The sequence below is a fragment of the Anas platyrhynchos genome, chromosome 1, assembly GCF_047663525.1.
Source record: "Anas platyrhynchos isolate ZD024472 breed Pekin duck chromosome 1, IASCAAS_PekinDuck_T2T, whole genome shotgun sequence".
Taxonomy (NCBI): domain Eukaryota; kingdom Metazoa; phylum Chordata; class Aves; order Anseriformes; family Anatidae; genus Anas; species Anas platyrhynchos.
In genome coordinates, this window is record NC_092587.1 from 37900301 (window position 1) to 37925284 (window position 24984).

General features: G+C 44.7%; 1 protein-coding gene across 4 annotated transcripts in view; it reads left to right on the forward strand.

Moving 5' to 3' along the window:
- Positions 1-1023: 1023 nt before the first annotated feature.
- CNOT2 (CCR4-NOT transcription complex subunit 2) overlaps positions 1024-24984 on the forward strand; it is an 85263-nt gene continuing 61302 nt past the window's right edge. The window contains exon 1 of one of the 4 annotated variants that reach the window (XM_072034891.1): positions 1024-1205. The gene's annotated coding sequence lies outside the window, so the exon portion shown is untranslated. The remainder of the gene's footprint in view (positions 1206-24984) is intronic. The other 3 variants (XM_027455658.3, XM_027455638.3, XM_027455668.3) reach the window with 3 other exon arrangements.

Sequence of the window (24984 nt, forward strand, 5' to 3'; positions counted from 1 at the left end):
ATAGAACAGAAGTATTCCAGAACTTCAGATACAATCCCTACAACTGGATGTTACTTACAGTGTTCTACGGTTATTTGTTTACAGCAAATGCATGAACATTTGTGACACAAAGGCTCAGATACTAGAGTGATACAGTATTTTCCTGGACAAAGTATATAGACTTTTATTAAAGTGATGTAACACCCATGCTCGGCACGTGGCTGTGCTCAGCAGTGGCATTAAGAAGTGGGTCTTCCAGCATAGATGGAAGCCTGTTTGTTGATCTTCAAAACACGTTAATGTCATCAGGCATGTTACTGTGGGTCTTAATGTTTCTGTGAAATATTAGTGTTGTATATGTATGTGTATGTGTATGTGTATATGTATATGTATATGTATATGTACTGAATGCTTATTTTTAAGCCGTGTTTGTAGCTCCAAAACCAGATCTGACTGATAAGGAAACATACGTGAAATTTGACTGTTCCTGGCAAAATATCGCCTGTTCATTTTTTGTCTGAATTTCTCTACCTATCTCATAACAAAACTGAAGAAGCATCACCATGAGTGTTTTCCCTGATGGAGCAGCGAAGCCAGTTCACAAATGTTGGCCTCCGTCCTGTACACACTGGCGTGCAGGCCCAGCCTTTGTAGTGTTTTATGGTCTTGTTGAATTCAGGGGGATTGTTTGCATCGTGTTTTGTGCGTCTGCAGCTGCTGTGGCGTTGTACCACACGCATGTTCATGGCGATGAATTAAAAAAAAACACAAGTCCAGTCGTGTCACTTCGTCCATTTTAATGATAATAAAGCAGGTAGCGAGGCCTACATATGTGTTGGTGCCAAAATCCGACAGTTTCCCACAATTTCGGTGCCCGGGAGGGCAGCCCCAAACCCAGCCCCCCTCAGCCCGAGCCCCGCTGCGGCGGCGGCCCCGCGGCCTAGGCGCCCCGCGGGCGGCGGGATCGCGGCGCTGCTTCCTCCCCCTCCTCCTCTCCCTCCTCTTCCTCCTCCTCCTCCTCCTCCTCGCCGTCCCCCCGGGCCCCATCCGAGCGCTGTCGCCGCCTCTCCCCGCCCCTCAGCGCCGCTGCCAGGCCGAGCGGTGGCGGTGGCGGCGGCGGCCGGGTCACGGCGGCGGGCGGGTCAGAGGGTAAAGGTTGCTCCCCCAGCATCCTCCGTGCTGGATACTCAGCCATCTTGGATCCGCGGGACAAGAAAATTCATGCGGTGAGTCCGGACCCGGCCGCCCCCGCCCCGGCCCCCGCCGCCCGCCGCCTCCCGCCCGAGCCGCGCTGAGGGAGGCCCGGGCGGCGGCGCTGCCCGCAGCGGAGCCCCCCCGGGGCCCCGGGGCCGCGTCCCGACGGCTTCCCGTTTGCTTTTGTCTCCGAGGGGAGCGGGGGAAGGAGGAGGAGGAGGAGGAGGAGAAGGGAAGGGGGGGGGGGGACGGGGACGCGCGGCCACCGAGACGCGGCCCCGGCCCCGCCGCGGCCCGGCCCGGCCCGGCCCCGCCGCCCTCCCCCCGCCGGGCGCCGCTGCGGGGCCGAGGCCTGGGCCCCGCGGCCTCCGCTCCGCCGCCAAGGCCCGGCCGGGACGGCCCCGTCCCGCTGCCCCCCGCCGCCCCCCGCTGCCCCCCGCCTCCTCCCGGTCCCCTCCCGGTCCCCCCTCGGCCTCCCCCAGCCTCCGGGCCCCGCTCCCGGGCGGCGCCGGGGCGGCCTCGCGGCCTGCTCCGCCAGGCCCCGGGTGAGCCGGGGATAGCGCCGGCTCCTTGCCTCCCCCCCCCGCCTCAACCAGCCCGGTTTATTTCTTTATTTTATCGTATTTGTATTTTTTTTTTTCACGGTCCGCTCTCCTCCTGGCGGCGGTTGAGGCGCTGTGTAAACAGGTCCCGGCGTTCCCCAGCCCGTGTCTGTGCAGCAAACTTGGAGCCGGCCCGGGGCAGGGACGGGAGGGTGGCCCGGGGGGACAGGGGGGGACAGAGGGGGACAGGAGGGGACAGGGGGGCACCGCCACGCTGGGGCGAGATGTGGCGGTCACCCTGCAGCTGCTGTGCCCCTGACAGGAGCGAGGGTTTCCCTGCAGGCTCTGTTGTCAGTGTTGTTGTTGCTGTCGCCTTCTTGTTTTGTTTTTTTTTTTCCCTCCAAATTCCCTCAGTGCAGTTGCAGGTAACTTTGTTTTGGAGGTTTTGTAATCCGAGCGAAAGAAAACACACTCGTGTTAGATGCACGTTGGCAGCTCCTGCTTTTCGTAAGTCTGCTTTATCAGACAAGAGCTCATCTCCAACTTTGCACTGTTTTATCCCCAGGGGAAGACACGAACTTTTTTTTTTTTTTTTTTAATGTCTCGTTCGTGTATCTGCATGCACGTACGCGTGCGTGTGCGACTCGAGTGTGTGGAGGAAACATTCCTGCCTGCCTGCACGGCAGTAACATCTGGTGCTGGTGGCTGCCTGCTCTCCTCGCTCCTCAGCTGGGGGAAGGGAGTTGAGGATGATCAAACCTGCTGTCACCTCGCCTAGCAGAAATCCTTACGGTTCTGGAAACTTGGATTTGTTTCAGGCTGTCGAAACTTGTGAAGACCTGCAAAAGCCAACTAATTGTTTGGGTTTGCATTAAAAAGGCGGCTTTGCTTGGATCTAGAAGATTTGTTAGGTGAATGTTGTTGTACTTTGAGTCCTCTTATAATGGTGTTTTAATACAACGTAACTTGCAAGATCCAGTTGCCTGATACTGCAGACTGGGGATGTGTTCAGTGCCTTTTTTTCTCCCCCCCTGCTATTGTTTACGTTGAGAATTCAGCTGGCTTAAAAAACTTCAAGGTGTCAGCTGCTTCTGATCTTAGGAAGGGATTTGAATACTTGATATCATGAGCTGACTGACTTGACTTGCAAGTGTATTTCCGTTTCACTTTCAGGAAGCTGTTGATAAAGCTAAGAGTGTAGTAGGAGATAAACCTTGTCTACACAGTTCTTTTAGCAACGTAATACTGTTGTCAGAGTAGTCACTGTTGCCTATTTGTGTGTCAGTTTTGCCAGCAAACGAAAGCAAAAGCCCTAAGAACTGAAACAACTCCACTGTTAACACTTGAAATTAAAAAAAAAAAAAGAATTATCTTTAAAAGAATCTAATTCTTTCTAACCTAAGAGAAGTGGTATTCACTGTGAAAAATGGGACAGCAAACATGTCCTGAAGTTTGATGCTACAAACTGGTCCCATAACTAGGTGCTTGCACCTGGTCTTTACCTTGTCCCCACAATGAAAAAGTTGTGCATGGTGCGTGCCTGTCGTGGAGTGGCAGCTCTCATCAAGGATTTCCGCTGTAGTGGTTGTACTTCTAAAGGTATTTCTGTCGAGGCAGAACTTAGCTCTGGAATTAGAAACTTTATTGCATTTTTAGAACTCGTTGTGTGCTTTTTTTTTTTTTTTTGTTTGTATAAAAAAAAATCTGTTTGTCTGTTCTGTAGTCACTGCAAGATTTGTAGCCTCGCTGTAGTTTTAAACCAGCCGCTTACCATAACTTTATTTACTCAAAAGTGGCTTGCACCTCCCTGTTGTTACAGACTCCAGAAGTGAATATAACCTAAAATCCCAGCAGTTTAGTTAAGAGGCGTTTCTTGCACCTCACTTTCTGACTTGGTCTGGAAACTTAAGATAAATGTTGACTTGCTTGCTTTGTTCCGAGGCAGTATAGAAAGTGCAGCTGAGCTTCCCAGTGCAGCATTTTGTTCTAAAGTAAGTAGATTCTGCTATTTAACTTTTCTTTTTTTTTGGATTATCTCTTTGTGTAAAGCTATAGCGTGGTTGAATACAGGTTTGAAGCCCACTTCAAAAAAAAGTAAATAAAAATCTCAAATTCATGGCAGAATGCTTGCCATATTTGTTGTCTATTTCTAAATGTTAGCTTAGATAGGAGCTGTGTGCCAGTTTATATAGAAGGCCAGGACCATGTTACATCAAAACAGTATTTTTGCCACAAATTTAAGGGATTGCTCTCTAAATTATAGTTTTTCTTTTATTATTATTAATGCAATTTATACGCAAATTACAGTAGTCCTTGACAAAAGCCAAGAAATTCAAGTCAGGTTAACTTTGCCTCATCTGGGTTTTTGAGCTACAAGTAAATAATTTTTTTTAGAAAAAGTATGTAAACACTTTTCTATGCAACAGAAAGCTTTTTTTTTTTTTTTTTTTGAAACTTATCCTGATGTCTCAGCCTGTACTGAGTAATTCAAAACAACCTGCTTCAGTTGGTGTTTCTGGAATAGGGCTGACCTTTTTTTTTTTTTTTTTTTTTTCCTTTTTTCATGTGTTTTAGCACCTACATTCAGTGTTTGTGTGTTGTCTTGCTCTCCTGACCCGGGTTCCTGTAAAAACATATCAACAACTGAAAGTTTGTGGGTAGTCTCATTGACTTAAAAGCACCGCTCACGTGTTGACAGTTAACTTCTTGCAGTAAGAGCTTTAAGACCGAGTCTGCTTGTGTTGAACATCAGAACAGCACAGGAAGGGTTGTGTCAAATGACGTTATTGTACTGCAGCGTGTTTCAAGTTGCCCTTAAGGAATTATTTTGTTTTTAGAGATGTTTGTATACAACATAGACACTTCTGTGCTAACCAGTAAGAGATTTTACATAGGAGGTAAAATCTTTGTGTGCTTTTATTATCAGCAAGATTAAAGTCTGTGCAATTTTCAGTTTGCTTTTAATTTCTCTTTTATCTTTCACTTACACTACTGTGCTGAAAACTGAATACTTGCGTTGTGATAGTTCGTACGAGCTCAGCTGCTGGTCTGGTTCAGATCCCAAATCAAGATGGAAATGACCCTCACCCAAAGAGGTTCCTGAGCTCCCCCTTTGCTGCCACTGCTTTGTCTTGAGGTAGCACTGGCTATCAGCAGGGTTACAGGAAAGTGGGCGGTATTTTTTCCTCTTGACTTGCTTTCACTGTCACCTGACTGCTCTTTTTACACTTCTGATGTGTTTAAAACGTGATTATAATTATTTTCAGAGACATCTTCCTCTTGGTGAGTTACAGTGCCAGAGTAGTAGGGCTGAAATTCATCAATAAGTAAACCATTATTTCCTCCTGGTTTCCTTTATGGGTGTGTATATGTGTGTGTCTTTTTTTTAAGCATCTTCTTGTGCCCCACATCACTCGTGATTCTTTTTGGATGCAGCGAGCAGTTTAATGAACTTTTAAGGTGTTTCCAAGGCTCTGCGTTCAAATTCTTTGTGCATTTGAAATCGGTGATGGGTGACTGTATACAGATGAGGTCATTACCTGTGAAAATGGATAGTTTATTAAAGATGAAAACTAGTGTAAAATTACAGGTATATTTGTGGGAGATAAAACGGGAACTCCTACTTTGTGTTACTCCCGCTGAGCAGACAGTACTGCAAGGGTTGAGCATCAGCATAAGAGTTGGAGGATGCTTCCTCTTCGGTCCATTGAAGTGGTGTGTGACTGGTAAGTCATTGAACCAGTTTACAGCCAGGTTCCAGTCTGTAGTCTTGGGATAATACTTTCCCATGTTCTGCTTGCTTGGTTCTAGGACTCTGTGGAAGTAGACACCAGTAGTATGTGGTGGATCTATTGGGGTTTATGAAATCCAGCTGGTTCTGTACCATATTTGGTCGGTGGCAGTTGTATTGCTCGTCATTCCACGTTTCAGAATTTGATGTCCATCACCTTTTCATTCATTACAACCTGTATACACGTGTATTTGAAAACAACAGCAAGGAGTTTCCAGGCACCAAGAAGAAGCGGTACGGCTAATTACATGCAAACAGCCACAGCAGTTTCAAATCATAAACTCGTAAGGTTTAGTTTTGTTTTTTTTAGTTTTGCAACTTCTCGGCAAAGAAGTTCTTCCGTCTGTGTCCCCGTAACATGGGTAATGATAATATAATACCAGCATACGTTATCTTTTCTAGGGATTGCATGAAGATGGGAATCTTCATACCAAACAGCGCAGAATAACGCTGCTGGTGGTGGACTGTGCACTTGTCATACAGTCTGTAGGACTATGAGCTTTTTCTTTGCGTTACAGTAGAACAGCATTTTCCCCTTTTCAGCTTATTAAAACCTTGCATTGTTTGAGGCACTGATTACTCTTTATTTTTAATGCATTTTTATGTTCTAATTGTGAAAACTATTCTTGCAAAGCAAGTGCTGCCGGGGAAGTAGAATGATGGGGAGAAGATACACCAGGCTTCCTTCCGTTGCCCCGGTGTGTAGGGGGCTGATTTGGGTACATGCTTGGTGTCTTTCACCATTCACACTGGGGAAATTTCATTCATCAGTGCTGCAATTTGTGGGAAGGCACTCGTTGCATATAAATATATTAAAAATGCATAAAGGAGGAAAATAGCTGTGAAACAGCATATTTTATGTAGTGACTAAGTAGGTTAAAAAAAGTATATAGAAGAGGGTCTTCTCTCATCTGGAGAGCACATACTGTGCTTTTTAGTGTGGAGAACTGGAAATCTGTAAGGTTTTCAGAAAGAAATCTAAACTGAGCACAGCACCAATATGCGAAAGATAGAAAAAGCGATTCTGAACATTAGGAGGGTCTTGTAATACTGTGTCCACCTGTAAAGCTGTTTGCAGTAAAAACAACAACAAGCCATATATATAAATAAGTAACTCGATTAATTTCTTGGAATGCCAGTGCTGTTCTTGATGCTTTCGACATGTTGAAAAAGTACAGCACACAGCAAAGTCTCATCATAAAGTCGAAAGGCATCTTGTACTGCAGTCTGAATTTGTTGGCTTATGTGGATACACGTCTCTAGTAAGTGTGTTCCTCGAGATCAAATTGATTAAGATCAGCATTATACACAAGAATAGGTCAGTATCTCTTTTTGTTTCATGGTGGAAGTTGAAGCCATCCTGTGCAATTGGGATATGGAGTTTTTGGTGTTGTTTTAAGGAAACTTTCTGGCACTTTCAGAACGGTGTATTTTGGGCAATAAACATTTCCACCCCACCCCCCAGTTTAAGGAAGCGTGGTTATATAAAACATATATATCATGGGACATCTGGGAGGAAGCAAGGAGTGTTCCGAATTTTTTGGAAAGGATAAAATGTAATTTTAAAGAGATTGGCGTTCTTCTGAGCTCTCTGTGTCTCAGGTAGGTGTATATTGTGACTAGCAGCAGCATACACTTGATGGCGAGTAGTATTTTCCATAACAGTTTAATTAGGAATCTGCAAAATGTTGATATTAGCCACAATCCTAATCTCTTCTTTTTTTTTTTTTTTCCTTCGAAAGACATATATAGCTAGTTTAAGTGCCATTTTTTTTATGAATCTGGAAGTTGTTTTAGGGTCCTGAGCGTAGATTCAATTCCAGCCGTCCCTTTTTTAAACAAGCGTGCTGCTAAACCGAATTTGTTTTGATATCAACAGCTCGATAAGTCTTGAAAACTGGGATGCCCAGTGTGGGCCTCGTTGGCAAACAGGAGTGAGTCACCGAGAGGAGTCATCCTTAACTCTGCCTTCCTAGCAGCACGCCTCTCCTCCAGCCTGCCGCGCTGCTGGACTTCTCGGGGCCGGGGCATACCTGCGTCTGCAGAGTCTGGTTTTGAAAACAAAACCTTTTTGTGAGGTGTTTTTTCCAACTGGGTAGACGAAGCATAGTCTGCAGGCCATGCTATGAATGTGCTTAGCAAAGAGCCTGGAGGGGAATAGCGTAGGCTGCGAGGGAAGAAACGGTGGTAGTAAAATCTGTTGGTAGTGGGATGCGCTTAATGGGTTGTTTCATGTCTGTCTGCAGGAACTAGGGGAAGCAATGTTCAGGTAGGATTGGTCTGAAGAACAGTGTGATACGTGACCGTGAAGTAAGGTGGAAATTTATTTATTAATTGGGTAAAAATGAGAGGAAAATTGATCATCAGAGATGGTGAGGAAAGAGCAAAGTTTCATCTGGGGAGGTGCACGCTGGGTTCGTTCTGCAGTGCTACTGCAGGTCACACTGCAGCTCGAAAACAAAAAAAGGCAAACATTTAATCTTGGGTTCCGTTTCTCAGGAAATGTGATTTATGAGATTATTTGGTTTGTCTGGCCCTCCCACTCAGCAGTGTGTCTATGTGTGTGTACAAACATATACGGAAAGTTCATATAGTTAACTTCTAACTCAGAAGTTAAGCGTTTAACTTAAACTTTATACATATAAAGTATATATGTGGAAACAGAAATCGGAAGGAAGAATTAAATCTCAAATTACGGTCCACCAAGCCTCATAAAATCGTGACGAGGTAGAGGAAGCGTGTCCAAATTACTGCACCCAGCGGGAAGAGATGCTCAGACCTGGAGCGTGTGTCCTGCGGGATGGCAGCTGTCGGGCAGCCCTCAGCACACGCAGACTTCCACGGGGTCTGTGCCACGGCTCTCCTTTTCCTGGGGCAGGAGAGAGAGTCATGAAGAGCCGTGGAAAAGAGGGAAGTTCGGGGTCATCACCGTGCAGAAGTATTAGGCAACAAAAGAAGAAAGCGGTAGGAAACCAGTTGTTGTCAGTTCTGTGGCTCCTAGAAAAGAACACAGTAGTGTTTTTGCAGTGAACCCAAATTGACTTTCGTAGTCTCTGATAGTTCGATATTTATTTGGGGGGTTGGTGGGAGAGAGCTCTGATCTGAATCTGATCTGAGCCGAGCAGTTGTCCTTTGTGCACCCTGATGGGACTGTCCGCGGCCCGGCACCAGCTTCGAGTGCACTACTTAATTTTGTAATGTGCTTCTAAAAATAAGCGCGTGGTCTTATGTAACGCCTCTTGCATTGTTAGCACCTAGAGGTGCCATCCCCGCTGGTGTGGAGCGGGATACAATTGCATCCTGCCTTGTGTCTGTGTGTGGGTACTGACAGCTGAGCTGGTTTCCCTGTCGATGGCTGTGTCCAAACAGCGTTTTTGCTTGTTTTAGGATTATCAAATACCTTGTTTGCGCAGTGAGGTGAGCCACTCCTCTCCGTTTGCACGATTTTACGGCGTTATTTTGGCAGATCTGGGAGACCCAACAGTTTGACAGAGCTGTAATCGTTCTTCAGACACTTGTTTCTATCATTTGAAGAAGCACAGAGTATTCCTGCTCACAGGTGCACGCTCTCAGAAGTTACACTTTCTGGGAGACTTCTCACATCATCTGTCTGCAGTCTAAGTTTAATAGTTGGGAAAACATGTGGATGCTGCAGGTGTGAAAAGATGTTCATCATATTAATGCAGCTTTGATGGCAAACTTAAAAATATGCTCAGAAAGAATCCGCACTTTTCCAGTATTTTAGGTGACAATCAGGTGATGCCTTCTCTTGGCTGTTTTATGCCTCTTGCTGCTGTGGTAGTGATTGTCTGAGCTCTCCAATGTGCCTTTCCTCGTGCTTTTTGCACTACTGCCCTGTTGGCAATTAAACTTGAATTCAGGCTGCAAATAACGCCTTGTTAAATTAAGGGACGGAGTGCATTACGTCCTGCTGGTCGGGTGGCATCTGTACGGAACAGACTTGTCATACGTGGATAATTTAAGGGACGGGAATTGGATTTATCAAGAATTACAGCTTCAGCAGAGTAACTTGGTCCTCATATTTCACCGCTTCTTGAAGTAGGTGCTATATTTTTATGCTGAGAGCACAACTGAAGCTTCAGAGTGGAGTATCAGAAGTTGTGAGACTGAAAACACAAGGCCAAAACAGGGAGGCGTTTATTATTTGTTCTGGTATTGTCCTTATACAAATTAATTTTCTGTGGTGTTGTTTACAGACATCCCAGGCGCTTCGTTTCATAAGGTCCCTTTCCTTCCCTGAGGGATCCTGTGGCTTGCTGAGGGGTAGGTTCAGGGGGATCTGAGGGCTGAAGGAATACACACGTGTAAATTAAGCACACACGGTTTCTTCAGCAGCTCCCAGTTTTAAGAATAAATGAGGTATTGTATATGATTGTGGTGATTTCCTAGCAGCGTCTAGATCAGTGATCCAGAATTTGGGGGCTGGGGAAATGCCGTCAGCCATCAGGCTTCCTTGTGAAGCACAGATGGCATCAGGAAAGACCAAGAATAAAAACTAAAAATCTGTCATGCGTGGTGTGATCTGTCATTACACCAGTAGCCCACGCTTCACTACGAGGGTTGCCCCTGGTGACTTATGGCCAAGCTTTGTCCTTCGCGAGGCCAAACGCCGTATTTATGTATTGGGGTGGGTAGGCACAGCCCAATTCTGCATGGATAGGCCTGGCTTCTACCTTGTCCTCGGGTTGTTTGGTGGGAGAGGGGAGGTGACAGCCTGCTAATGGAGTAAAACCATGAGATGTTGTGTCAGGTGACTGCAGTGGCTGCCGTGTAAAATTGTGATGTGCAGAATGGACAAATTGGCTCCTCATTGAAAAACGCGGGGCCCAAATGAGCTCGCATCCATCTGCTACTGCCCATAAAACCGTGGTCCTTACGAGGTATGGGTATTTGGGTTGTGAACGTGTTTTCTGTGAAAGCTCTTAGTCACTAACAGCTGTAGTGACACCTTAAAATATCTCTCACCATTCGTGCTGGAAGGAGGAACTGTGAGAGTGGCAGCTTTCACTTGGAAGGCAAACCTCTGAAATGGGCATTACAACCATTTAAAAACAATGCAGTTGTTGATGGTAAGCACGAATGCTGAAACAGAAAAAAGTGAATGGTGGTCTTGCCTAACCAGTTGCCCTCGTGCTTTGTAGTGTCAAACCCAGAAAACACCGAGCTCTGACTTGTTTAACCAAGCACAGATCCGTTTGGTGTTGTGTTTCGTCTCTGAACGCAGCTACTGCTGCTCTGCCCGCGTTATTATGGTTCTGATTATTAATACTTTCTTTTCTTCCTCTGAAGAACCACTCTGGTAAGTGACAGCCCAGCCCTGTCCTGGAGAAGATCACAGGCTGCGCTGAGGTGGGCTCGGGCAAGTCGCTGTCACTCGCTGCAGCCCTCCCCAGCTCCTCCTTGTGTTAACACTCTGACCTCTGCGGCCACTGCAAAACCTGCAGAATAAAATTGGCAAAACTCAGCGCTACAAATGACTGAATTGCTAGAGCAAACGTGACCCTTGAGTAAAACTGAGACTCGTAGTGATACCTTGTAATTACACCGGGGTTACGAGGCCCTGATTTGAATTCCGGGTTGATGTATGGCGTGGTAGAGGTAAAAACCTGTGTAACGCTGCCGAAGTGCTCATAGCCATTACATATTCACTTTGTAATGTTTCCTTTACATTTTTAAAAGTAATATCAAATATGCTTTGAAATTTTAGCTATTAAAAGTTTGCATTTTTTTTCCCACTTAGAGCAAGAAGCTCTAAATTGGGTTGCTGTATAAATTGAGAGCATGAGCTATGCTCCTTCAAGCGTGATGAGGGCATTCCAGGTGTTAGCATATGCATATGGGGCTGTGAACTTAATTTGTGTCTGAAGACAGGGTTTTGGATAAACATGAAAGACTTTGGCTAGCCTTTTTTTGTCTCCCGTGTTCTCAGAAAGCATCCTTTTTCTACCTTCTGTAGTCTCATGTGTGGTTGTTTCTTTTATTTTTTTTTCCATCCCTGTAAATTTCTTGCCTTTTCATCTCTTTTCTCTCTTTCTTTGCTTCCACTGTCCTTAACTGTAATTTAAGATCAGAAAGCAAAGTTTTGGATTATCCCCATTGTTCTTCCTGATGCTTAGTCTTTGTATTGCCATGTGGTGAGCTCGTCTCAGTTTCAGCTCGTGAACTGGGAGGGATGTAGGTCAGCGTTTATATAAGCATTTAAACTTCTGTCACAAACAACTCTCTCCCTCGGTCGGTACATAAAACCCCACCTAAATGAACGTTAAAATTGCAGACTCAAGGCTCTCTGAATTTAAGAAATGCTTGAGTGAAGGTTTTCTTTCCCATCTTGAGTCATGTTCCATCTGCATATCATTATTACACAGGTTTTTTGATCAAATGCTGCTTTTTCCCAAGGGACTTTGGCCTCATTTGTTGAACGAGATGCATGGCGCTCACTGCATAGATACTGAGTTTTTAAAATTCCTTCACTCAGGTCACAGTATCCAAAATCAGAAGTAAATTCAGGATCAGCATTTCCTTCCTGGATTTTTTTTTTTTTCACTGTGGTTTCATAGAAGTGCTTTATAACAGGTTTTGGAAAAAGTTGTGTTTTCACGTTCCCTCACTGGTGTGACAGCCCCGCGTTACAAATAGAGGAACTGAGGTATCAGCTTACCGTGGGTGCTGCTTAATATTTCATAACAGAAATACCTTTCACTTAATTTGCAGTTGTGAAAGGTTAATGCTTCTGCACAGCCTCTTGAAGTGTTTCGAGCAGAAAGCACTTAGGGACATCTGTGTGTGGCTCTCCAAATGTTATTAAAAAAAAAAAAGACGGGTCTTAAGAGACGGGCATAAAATCAGTTTACGTGTGTGACATTGAAACATCTTAGCCAGGCGTGTTTTCTCTCTGTAGTCCTCAGGAACTACAGCAGGGTAGAGGCACGTCCTGACAGTGGTCCCTGGCCGTCCACCAGGAGAGGGAGGAAGCCCAAAAGCGGTGGCTGCATCCTCGGGGCTGCCCGCTGATTGCACCGCGCACGCCTGCCTCTGGCTCTCTGCAGTTTCTCTTTCTGTTCCTGTTCTGAACTCCTAATTCCGCTTTTGGTTTGCCCCTCGCCTGCATCCTAGCTGTGCCCTTGATGGCATCCAAAAGGCTTTAAAGAGAATGAATCCAGCTCGGCCCTGGGATGAAGCGCCCTTAGCTGTGGCCAGGCTGCCCTCTGTGCCGTGGCACAGAAGTCGGATGCAAAGAAATGAAAGAGGGAGCAATTGAAATGAGAGCAGGGAGAGCGTGGAGTGTTAGTCCCATCACTTCTGAGTGTTTTTAAATGGGGTATCTTAACCGCGTATAAAAATAAATCTGATCAGTTCAGTCTCAGAGATGGCTAAAGGACCAGTTTGAACATCTGAGGCCCTCCCTTTCTGTAGGCAAAGCGAACAAATGTGGGGCCTTGCAAGCAAGGACTGAGACTGTCCAACAGAGTATTACTGCCCGTGCTGTCTGTAACAGTGCAATTGCTTTTAAAGGCAGTAAAACCAGATAAATCTGTACGTTTTCAGTGTCTTTTTCCACAGCAGTGTATTTGAAAGCAACTTAAAGATGGTCCAGAATAAAGCGTGTTTCATATGCATTCAAGTTTTTGTGCAGTTCTCCAAACATGAAATATGCGCTGAATATAAGAAGGGCTGTAGGAAACTCCTAGAAAATCTCTAGTCCCAAAGTGTTGGATAAACATCAAATTACCGGATTGTTTTGTATAGGTGCTTTTTTCTGATTCCATTGCACGTGAAGATACTTGAGTTGTAGGGGTAAGAGAGGGTTACGTAGGAGGAAGAAAGGTGATGCAATTGAAAGAGAAAGTGTGTGTTAGAGTAGGGGCGAGTGTTCTCAGTGAGATGAAAGTTTGGCTTTTATTTGGTGTGTTCACTTACACTAAAACCATCATGAAAATAATGAAGATGTATGCTCAAGTAATAGATGACTCATCTTCTATTCCTCTTTGTGTTTTATAAGCGAAGCAGTTAACATCCAGACTTGACTATAAATCTTCTGGTGTCAGCTTAAGATCCAGATTTCTCCCACGTATCGTCCTCCACTTAATTTCGTTGCTTGAGGTGAAATTTCTCTCTCTGGCTTTAGCCGGCCACAAGGTAGAAATCTATGCCTCTGAAAGCCCAGTGAAAGAAAGGGAAGAACATCGTGAGCATCCTTGATAATATGTGTGTACCACGAGTGAGCGTTTGCTCTCGGGATGGATAAGGTAACTGATCAGAGTATGGGTGTTACTGCATGGGTAATGCTGGTGTAAGTGGTGCTGAACCTGTTGTCTCCTCTCCAGACTGTTCTTATGGCGATATGAAGATGAAATCTGTCATGCAGATATGCTGCAGGTAACAAATAATCACTCGTCTTCGCTAGGACTTGCAGTGTGATGTGAGTTGGTGGAGAGAAACTTTTCGCCCTTACGCCTCAGCTTTCAGGTAGAGGGATTGTTTTCTTATGACGCGTGTCCTGCCCATAACCCAGGGCTTTGGTTAAAATCTCACCCTATAAATAGGCAGCAGCAGTGCTAGCCTTGTGCTAAGGCGTAACAGCCTGAATACATCTTGCATCACTACAGCAATTAGAGCATAATTTATTAACAATTGTGAAGCCTTCAAATCAAAAGGGGGAAAAAACAACAACCCCCGATGTATAGCCACTAGAAGTCTTGTGGGATTCTGCATTGGTGAACAGTGCCTCTGTGTGACTGTGCAAGTAGTGTTTATTGAGATTACAAATTAGCCTGTGGTTAGCATATTTTCCTGTAACGGATCAGTTCTGGATTCTTACTTTCTTCTTTTCACTCCGTCAGGCCTGTGTTGTGGCCGTCGTCCTCTGCAGCGAGGGGCCTGCCTCGAATTAGGGTTTGTTTACTGGCTGCTCCTACCTCAGGCGCAGCACCTCGCCTCGGGGATCTTTCCTCTTCAGCCTCCTTTGTCTCGGAAAACGATAGTCTCTAGTTTATAACATTGACTTAGATTCCTTAGGCTGAAAAGTGCAATAAAATTTTAGTGTATAACTTTATAATGATGCGGAGCAGTGTTAGCGCATACTTCTGTTCATTTTGCAGACACTTAACGTGTATTTCCCCCCCCTGCAGATGTGTATATAAATAATTCCCAGTTTGGACTATAAATATTCAAAAGTTGCAGTTTTGTGCTTACTTTTAGAGAATCAGAACGATGTAAATTAGCGTAGGTGTAAAATAAGCAGGATAAAAAGTTTGTGAGCTGTGTGATTTCTGTTCAGTAAATGATTCAGTGTACTCCAATGCACTTATCTTTGTATCTGGCATGAAAAAGGCCTTACTGGGCCCGAATACCGATGGTGTTAAGTTAACCTAAGGTGCTGGCCTTGCTTATAAAAATTACCTTAAAATATGGGGTAGAGTTCTTGTGGCTCTTCTGGGTCCTAGCAAAGTGCTAAATCAGCCTATGTTGCCACACAGCGAAAAAAAAAAAAAAAAAGACTCATTTTTTTTTTCAAAAATTTTTAATTGAAGTTTCATTTGTCTATATGAAGTCTTCTGTAACACACTAAACAATCACAGAGCTGTGATGGTGTTAAATTTTGTCTTTCTGGTGTCCACGTGCGCCTTAAATGAGCTTTGAGATCCTACAACCGTAGGAACGTGCTTGATGCTGATAAAACCACTATGAACTTTTGCTATGAAAACTTTTTTTAAAAAATAATTCCAGATCAATACAAAATCTAATGGTAGAGGCCTAATTTTCTGAGAAGAGGTAGATGTGGAAGTGGTTAAGGGGGCCTCCCCTAATGCAGCAGCAGCTTATGACTCCCATGTACGTCGTGTTACTGGCACATGTTAATCGTGATGCACTTCAAAGGAGTAAACTACTGAAACAATTCCTTTTGTTTATGCTTTTATCTTGGGATGTTTGGTTATAATTTAGGAATACTTTATTCTGAAAAAAGGTATAAGGAGTTTAATAGTATTTAATTGAAAACTTAAAGCATTGTTTTTCTTTTTCTTTTTTTTTTTTTTTACACTGGAGCCATAGTAAATGACATTAAATGGTAACCATGCCAATTAGAAAAGATGATCTTTCAGGCTTTATTGAAAACTTTGAACTTATGTTTCATGTGGTTTTGAAGGTTCTTGATGGGCCAGTTCTCTTAAAAAGCTAAATTTCTTGTGTTAGGAATCAGCCTCCCTAGATTTCAGTTCAGTTTTAAAACCTGTAGTTTCTCAGTATTGCAGAGGGCACCTTTAATGGAAGATGTTTGCTTTTGATTTCTTTCCCATGTTAGAGAGAAGCCTAGAGACTTCTGGAGTACTTCCAATTTTTCAGTTTTGCAGTGAGAATTGCATTTTTCTTCTTGATTTGCAAACATGAGTAATGGTAAAGACACTCACCAAAACTGCTGTGCTGCCATCAGATACATGTTACAAAACCAGGCAATCATTTGACATGCAGACTTGTTCTGAGGGATAATGTACCACGAGATTGTGGCTATACTGAAGCTCTCTTACTGTGTTTTGCATTCTTGTTGACTTCAGTAGATAGTCCTCAAGTGAACTTTGTTACACGCTCTTCTTTAGAGAGTTGAAGTTTTTGTTTTTCTGGGAAATACCAAATCACACCGCAGCAGCCTGATGCTGTGCAGAGCAGTGCCTGTGCTACCGCTGGCTATCGCAGAGGGCTCTGAGCCTGACCTCAGGATCAGGGAGGTGAGTACAGGAGATGCAGAAATTCAAAGCATTGTATCCACTTAAACACATCTCTAGTTGCTGGCCAGGTAGGAGGCTGACAGTGCTGTCTTTTATCTGTTCCAAATCCACATTTGTTAAGCAAACACTGTGTTGTTGGAGGACTTGAAACTTCTTGAGGCACTTCCCAAGTGATGCCCTTGTTAACCCCAGAGCTGGCACTGAGGTGGCCTCTCTGTTCCTTCAAAGGACCTTCCTTGGCCCCCTGCCTTCATGTCCAGAGATTCCCCTGCTGCTGCCGAGACAGGGAATCAAGGATCAGCTGTTTCTCTCTCTTGTAGATAAAGTGCCTTGGGAGATGCCACTAAAGGATCAATACAGTAGGAGGGTGTTTCCCGAAATGCTCTTCAAGGATTTGTAAAGTAGAACTCATTAAACTGTTCTTTGTGTATATGATTTCAGTGATTTCTGACAGCTGCTCTTGCAGCTCGCCCATCCATGGGCATAGAGAAATAAATTTTTGTCTTTTTTTCTTGCCCCTCTCTGCACTGCCTGAGTATGCCTGTGAAAGGTGTTCTGCATAGGAAGCACAGGGTGTTAGGGAGATCTGGGGAAACAATAACAACTTGGGAATATAAAAAGACCTGAAGGTCTCAGATGGCACGGGCTGTTCAGGAAAGCAGTATGCTCTCTTCTGAAGCAAAAAACAGAAGCAGTTGGCACAAGGTGCCAGCTTCCCCCAAGCAAGACGTTGGGAAGAGCGACCCGAACCTACTGCACCTCACCTCTGCTGCCAGCCGCCCGAGCACTGTGCCAGCCTGCAAGGGAACAGCTTTGAAGCAGTCGTGTTTGAACAGATGATTTATGATCCTCGCTGCTGTAAAGCACTTTGCTCTTTTTTTTCCCCTTCATTCATAAAAGCTTCCTGGCAAACAGCGGCCTGCCAGCACAGGTATGTGTATGACAGGGAAGCGAGCCCATAAATGAGGAGATCCTGCCAGTCCCTGAACTGGCTGCGCAGTTACTGGGGGAGCGAGGGGGTAGGTTGGTTGGCAGAGCCTGCTCTGGAAAGCTGGAAAGTCATTTTTTCGCTGTTCCTTGCTCGACAAGCTTGCAAACCTTGCCTTAGGCTGTAACAATTATCTCTGATTTCCAGCAAGGCGGTTGAATTAAAGAGGACTGCTGCATCAGGGAAAGGCAGAAGCAAGTTTCTAAAGAGACCCTTCAGGTAGTTTGCTGGGCTCTTCACCAGTGTAACCTCATGGAGGAGGCTATTGCTGTTCCCGGTCCTTCTCAAGAAAATTTGATTGTGGAGGTCACAGATGGAATATTTCAGAGACAGAACAAGATCCTGGGTCGCAAACTAATTTAAACGTGTCACTGAAGTGAGATGTTGTGCATTGGGTTATGATGAGACTGATGCTTCACTGAGGATCTGCCTGAAATCGCCTGAGCTGAGGTGAAGTCCAAGACTTTTTGTATAGGATGCCTCCTTTCTGTAACTGCAGAAAGGATGCTTCTGCACAGCATTTCCAGAAGAATTTCTGCGTTTTTGTTCTCCTTTGGTGCTGATGTAAAGGTGAGCGCGATGCCATCAGCAAATGGGCAGAAGGAGCCTGGTGTTTTCCATGGCAGAATGAACTTTTTCAGAAGTCACTTGATAAGCTGCGAACTCAAAATAATGAAGTTCTGGTGGGATCGATCTGCCAAATGAGGTAGGGAGCAGAAACAAAGTCTGTCCTCCTGCATTGCTCTAGACTCGTCTCCTTTGTCCACTTTTGTTGTTTTCATCCTTATACCTGCCTTACCCCAAATTAGCTGTCAGACGTTTTCCTAGCAGTCAGATACTTGCTCAGCTTCTGGGAGTCTGTCTGTTTGCAGGAGCCAGGCTGTGCCCCTTTCCATTAGCAAGTCGTAAGTCTGGCTGTTGGCTGCTGGAGGCTGAGTATCCATTCTAATAGGTTTACAGGATTTATGTCTCTGGGAATAACAGTTTTTATGCTAAGCTTTATTTGTTTCACTTCTCAAACTTCAGACAGAGAAACAGAAGCTGCATTCCTTACGTTGTATCCATAGGGAGCCAATGAAGGAGGGGAGCTGTGCCTTTCAGTGGAGAGCAGAAGGCTGGGATTTGCCTTTTTGGATGGTAACAAAATATGTTAATACTTCCTGATGACTTCCTTGGTGTTACTGTTCTCAGCTGGTTATGGGCTGTCTGGTACTAACAGGTATTTGGAGCAAAATTTTAACTTTAGAGACACCTTGATGATATGCAAAGGAAGGAGAGGTGGGAAAAGCTCATTCCCACTTAATTGGTTGCCAGTCTTTAGTAGTACCATCAGCTCCCTTTTCCTTACCTGTTGCTTCTGGCGTTTGGTAGTATTAGCTGAGACCTGTGGGTTTTCTTGCTGGTCACAGCTGATCTTTATGCTTCTTTCAGAAGTGAATGAAAAAATGGGAATAGGGCTTGTCCAATGCAACCCAAAACAAGCTCTGAAAGACAACTGATGTTTAGACATTTTTGTATCTAAATGTTTTTATTTTGTATCTAAATCTTCTTTATTATGCTTTGTTTCCAAATAAGTTGTTATGAGACTGCGTTGTGCTCTCAAAAAATCATTTTGCATATTGATTTTTTAACTTAAAGTATATTCAGGAAACAAGATTTGTATGAGACCAGAGATGATAATGTCATTGTGTTTTGATTGATTTGTTATGGAAGGCTTTCAAATACATTCTTTTTTCCTCCTATGTTGCTACAAGAGCTGTTTGTAAGGGACAAATGCCAGCAAATATTTAGCAAGAGGAATTTGAATATGAGGCAGTCTAGGGATGATGCTATTGAGAAAACTTTAGAAATATATATAGTGTTTCTGTAGCATATTTTATGTAAACATATTATCCTCAACATTAACTTTGGATCCTTTTTTTGGCTGTTTTATTATGCAGGCAACTTTCAATTGTAGTTACGTGTTGTCAGTCAAGATCTCTGGGTGCTAGTTGCTAGCAGCTCGTAATTAATTTTGAGTAAAATACTTCAGGAGAAGGGCTTAGCGTGCGTAGTAAGATTTGTAATAATGAAATCTGATGGGAAGCCCGAAGTGCTCGGATGTACCCTCCCTTAAAAGAATTGGTCTTAATATAACACCAACTAATCAGTCTCAGTGTGGGTCTGTTTGGGGAAGTGCCTGTGTAATGACACATTTTTCATTACGAGACACATGCTTTCAGACGTATCCGTGCTTCCCTTAGAAAGAGAGCTGCTTTCTTCAGCTGTCATTAAATATTATTAGTGCCTCTTAAAGACTGATGAGCAGAATACTATTCTGGTCCAGCATCAAAATTAAGTGCGTGGAATGGCATCGGCACTGCTGAAACAATGATTTGACACCAAGAGTTCTTGCATTATCTGCAACACATTAAAAACAAAGTTTGCCATTTAGGCATTTACAATTTAAAGAGCAAAAGGCTGAATGGTTTTCTGATTTGAGAGCTAAGCGTGTTTACCAGAGGGGAGATAAATAAACTTCTTGTTGGACCTGGTGCTTAGGGACATTGAAAAAAAAAAATAAAAATGGTTGAGTGGGGGATGTTGGTGGTGGGGGGATGGTTGGACCAGATGATCTTGGAGGGCTTTTCCAACCCTAACGATTCTGTGATTCCTAGTTACTTTGTTTTTTCATCCATTATGGAGTTTTCTGATCAAAGGCAGAATAATGTGAACACGAGCAGCTGGAAGAGGCGTGCAAATTGGTGTGCTCCTTCCTATAAAGGGCTGTGATATCTGGGTGAGCCTTACAAGAAACAATTGCAGTACGTTTACATGTTCAATGCAATTAGATTTTTGTAATTTTGCTTGATAATTAGAGGTGCTCTGCAAAGACTGCAATGTTTGGTGAGGAATTTAAGTAAGCTGTCATCAGTTTCTCAGTGTTGAAAGTGAAGAAGCACAAATTTTGGTGTACCTGGCCCAAGCCAGCTGTGGAGGTGAGCTTTCCATTAGGAAATACTATGGTGTTTATGTTATTTATGCTCTTTTATTTAATGTGAAAACCAGCTTTTCTTGTAAGTCCTGTACGAAGGGTGTGTTATTACCAGGGAGTTGTAGACCACGATGCCTTTCTTGCTTGTTGTTGTTGTTGTTGTTTTGGGGCTTTTCTCCCCTTGGATTTTTCTTCCTTGTTGTCTGTTTAGAGGAGGAAAGAGAAAAAAAGAGCTCTTCCACAGCCCTCTCTCTCTCCAGCATCATAACTTCCAGATCTTAATTTTGGCACAGACTGGCCTGTGGTGGTGTCAGTGGGATCAGTGTGTCACCGTGTCACAGCACCGAAGGCAGTGCCAACTGGGCTTGATTTAAGACACACGAGTTTGTCGTCGGACTTGAGCGAGGCGAGCTGTGCGTGTCGTGTTTCAAGTTGAGTAGGTTGTATAAAAAGAAAACAGTGCTTGAAGGGGCATTGCTGATTGCTTTGAGTTGGTGTTTTCTAATAAGACATTTTAAATATTTTACCACGAAGCCTTTTTATTTATTGGAGTCCGTTTTCCCCTTTGCATCTCTGTTGTTGATCAGCACTTTGCTACAAAAACCCGTTTGCACATCAGCAGAGGTACCTTGCTGTTTTGTTCTCCTCCTGGTTCTGTTCCCTCTATGGTGCCTGCTGGCTCTGTGGGGTCAGAGTTTCTGCCCTTTGTTTGGAGCTGTGAGCAGAGAGGCTGAGCAGCTCGCGGCGGTCCCGTACGGCCCCGGCAGCACCACTAAGAACGAAACCAGTCCCTACAGAGCGCTCTGAAACCCGGTAAACAAAAATAGTAAAAATATTTTCAGTAACTTTCGCTGGTGAGGAGGTTTGTGCTCGCAGGCAGAGCTGACGAGAGCTTGAGCCAGTGTTTGGTGGTTTTAACCAAGCCCACAGCAGGTATGGTTGTTGAAGCCGTGTGCTCGGGTCTGTCTCAGCTGGGGATTATCTCCTATCTATTGTATTCTGTGAGCTTTGTGATGGATAAAATGCTTGAAACGTTCATGGGAGATGGTACTGTGGTGCTGGGTTAAATGAAAAGGCTGGAAAAAAGAGCGGAAAGGTGCAGCTCTGTCTTAGCGATGGTAGTTTCTGGGCTGTGTTGTGTGAGAAGATGAAGCAAAATGATGGTGCAAGTGTTTGCCTACACCAGGCTAGCACAGCTACGTGTCTGCAGCTCCACATCAGCACGCGGTGCTTAAGGAATTAAGGAGAAGGAAACCTGGAGAAATCCTGATCTCTTAGAGGAAGCAGAAGGAAATCCAATTCCGACATAAAACTTGCTTTGGTTGCCGTGATTTGTACCCAAGACCCTCAAATGAGAGCCGTGATGCTGCGTGTGTGCTGTAGGGCGTGCACGATTCGGTGGGCAGGGCCCAGCCCTTTCTCACTCCCAACCTGCTCCAGCCAAATTTTTGGTTTTGAGGGGTCCCAGGTTGTTCCCACAGCCACCGTGCCCAACAGGGCCGTGCTGCACAGCCTGGGCAGGAACACTGCATCCAGCAGGCTGGGACACACAGAGATATATCACAAGTGAACTGCAAACGTTGCATTAAATGGGAAATTGGTGTTCAGGTGGAGTATTCCTGGTGCCATCCCCTGTTTACTGACAACACTTTACCATTTTTGTGTTTCCCCAAGCTGCAGTTTTTCACCCTGGGCTTCTGGTCTTTAAATCTCCCCTCCCTACCTGTTGGTTTCAGTGGCCTGGCCATCTTTTCAAGCTGTGCAAGATGGCCAAAGCTTCTGTTTGCCCTTTTCTTTAACAGGCATTCATCTCATCTGCTGTTTTCCTCACGTTCCTGGGCTTATGCTCCGGGCTGCAGGTTTGTGCACTACGTCAGTGGATCTCTGTCACCCCCAGCTCCTCTGGGAGCGGAGCAGCTTTTTGCACAACAGCTCCTCTGCCAGGTCTGCTTCAGAGAGGGCTCCGGCCCCAGCCGCTGGCTGCAGGCCTAGGATTTCACACGGAAGGAGGAAGGGAGGCATCCCACAACCCCAGGGATGTTCTGCAGTAGCCGAGGTGTCCTTGCCTGCTGGTGTGGCCTTCGTGGACACAGCTCTGCTTTGCTGCAGCCCTCTGCTTCCTCTGCCGGTGCAAAGGAAGGCCAAGGAGCTCCAGGGAAGAATTTCTGTGTATTACTTTCCTGTACAGCTTCCTTGAGACAAACAGAGAACTTTTAATAGCCTGAGTTCAGGGGTAGCTGTTGTAAAACACCCAGGATGTGCAAAAATGGATCTGCTTTGGGCAAAATGCTTGTAGGTATTGTAGAGGGTCAGCCTTTTAGTGAAGCTGGGCAGCTTGGCCTGTGCAGTTTTTATTCTGTCAGGGGTTCAGCCTGATGGTTCAGTCACTTCTTGTCCCTCTGTACTTTTTTCCAAGCAGTGTCTTTTACAGAGCTTGAAGACTTTAGCTTTGATTTTCCCTTCATCTCTGTTCAAACCTGCTGAGAGATGCTGCCAGCCTTAACCCTTCAGCCCAGCTGCTTTCCCTGGGTATCACTCCAGGTGTCCAAGCAGCTTCAGCTCAGGCGCTGTGTCCCCTGCCTGCAGTTTCCATTTTCTACAAGGAAACTTGTAACTTCGCCTTGTAACATTTTATTTTCTGACCTCTGTCCTGTTCCTGATACACTAGCCAGGAGTTTCAGCAGACATGTCCCAGCCTTTCCCTTACGGAGTCTGCCCGTGGACTTTCCCTGTGTGCTAGGGAAGTTGTGTTGCACTGCAGAGGGGAAGGATTCGTCACTGCAGGGCACCACGGTGGAAACACGGCGGTGAGCATGGCAGAGGAAGTGTCTGTGCTCTGTGTTTTGTAGCGATGCAAATCTGCTAACTGTAAATATCTGCTTGGTCAACTCTCTCGTGCTGGTGTTACCCCGTTCTCTTCGTAATAATGAAACAGGTCTTTTAAGGGACTCAGAAAACTGTTTACTAACTTGAAGCATCTTTTTGTCTCACTGGAGAACCAAACTGCATGCTAAGCACCCAGAAATTTTATTTACATCCTATCAGGTTGATGCAGCTGACCGGGGTGGTTGTGGACACATCACCTGTGAAGGCTCTTCTGCCTTGGTGGGTTTAGGACCGTTAAGTCTCAGCATTAACATAGATACCAAATACCTAGACCTATATTAGCTAAGTCTTTACATTGTGATATCCCCTAGGATTGTCTTTGTAATGTGTTGCTCCTTACAATTTGAGTTGATTTTATTTAACCTAAGATAGGGTGCGCTGGTCTTGCTGCTCAGAGTTGCTTTTCCTGAGGAAGCAGAAATGTCTCATTGTTTTTTGGAACCTCTGAGCAAAGCAGAGTGTCTCTGGGTGATAGTGGAGGTGTGTATCCGTATCAAAGAAGAAAATATTGTGAAATCATACGCTCCTTACCAGGGCCAGATAAATTAATGTGTCAAGGTTTGGGCTTAGCTGTAGATTTGTGTGCTTTGAGAGCTGTAGGAAAAGACAGAGTCATTTCATGGTTTTGGGTCTGAATGGGAAATTCAGAGTGTCATTTTAGAGATGGGTGTCAACAGATGGACCTTTGTCGGCTCTGTTATCCATTCAGAGAAAAATTCTTGCAACGGCAATTCCATTGATTTTGGCCTGCAGTGGTGCGTTGGGATCTGAACCCCTCAGAGAGCACTGCTGCAAGGCCAAAATTTGCCTAAAGCCAGTGAGAAAGTGCTTCCCACACTACTGTTTGGAGCTGCCTCAGCACCTTCTCGGGAACCTGGAGATGCTTTATAGTTCCCTGTTACCAGCGGTAATGTTTTCAGATGTTTAAGATAATATTCACTTAATGTTTCTTGAATGAAAATTTGGGATTAAAATAGTGATTGCCTACAGTGGGTGTTTTGAAATCTCCTTTTTACTAGGAGAACCACTGGAAGAACAGCTGTAACGTTTTGGGTACCTGTACCTTCCAGGTAACAGACCAAATCTGTGAGACCATACAAGCATGTAACAACAGGAAATTCTGCATTTCCGTTGACATTGTAAATATTTACCCTTACTGGCCCAAACCAGGTAGTTCCCTTTTATATATGTACCTGTTTGACCGTGTAGCCATCTGAAGTTCCTTTTATATGCATGTTGATTCTCTCTTGGGGTTATTTTAGCACTGGAAATATGCTCAGTATGGATATAAAAGGCGTCTTACAGCGATGGCAATTAAGCCTCTGGAATGAAATGTTTTGGAAAAATATTCCTTGGAATCTGCTCTCTGACAGTTTCTCTAGAGAGAGGCTTCCCTCTGGGCATGATCAGCGGAGACAAGAAGATTATTAGTGTTTATTCTATTAGAAGAGACCCTAAGCAGTGCTGGGTAAGAAATAGGGATGCCCCTACCAACCCAGCCACCCCAAGATCAGCCTGCAGAACTGGGAGACGTGGATCTTCAACAGAACAGCGAAGGTGGAACTCTTCACACTTTTCCCTGCACACCTTGTGAAGTTTTTTTACCAGAACATTGTCCAGAGAGGCTTCTGGCTCGCTCCTGCTGTGGGTCGCACCAGGCAGCCTTTGGTACAGCTGCTCAACGTGGACCCGAGTTGGTGTTTTTGGAACAGCACAGTTCTGTGTGTTTTGTGGTGAGATTTGCTTCAGCTTTTAAAACCCTTTTTAGAAGTTCTTTGACAGTCTGGAATCTGGACGCTTTACCATTTTTAGTCATCTTCGTTGGATGTAGAAGGTCTTCCCATGTGATATTCACCACTCAGGTGAAATCTTCAATGTGTATACACGCC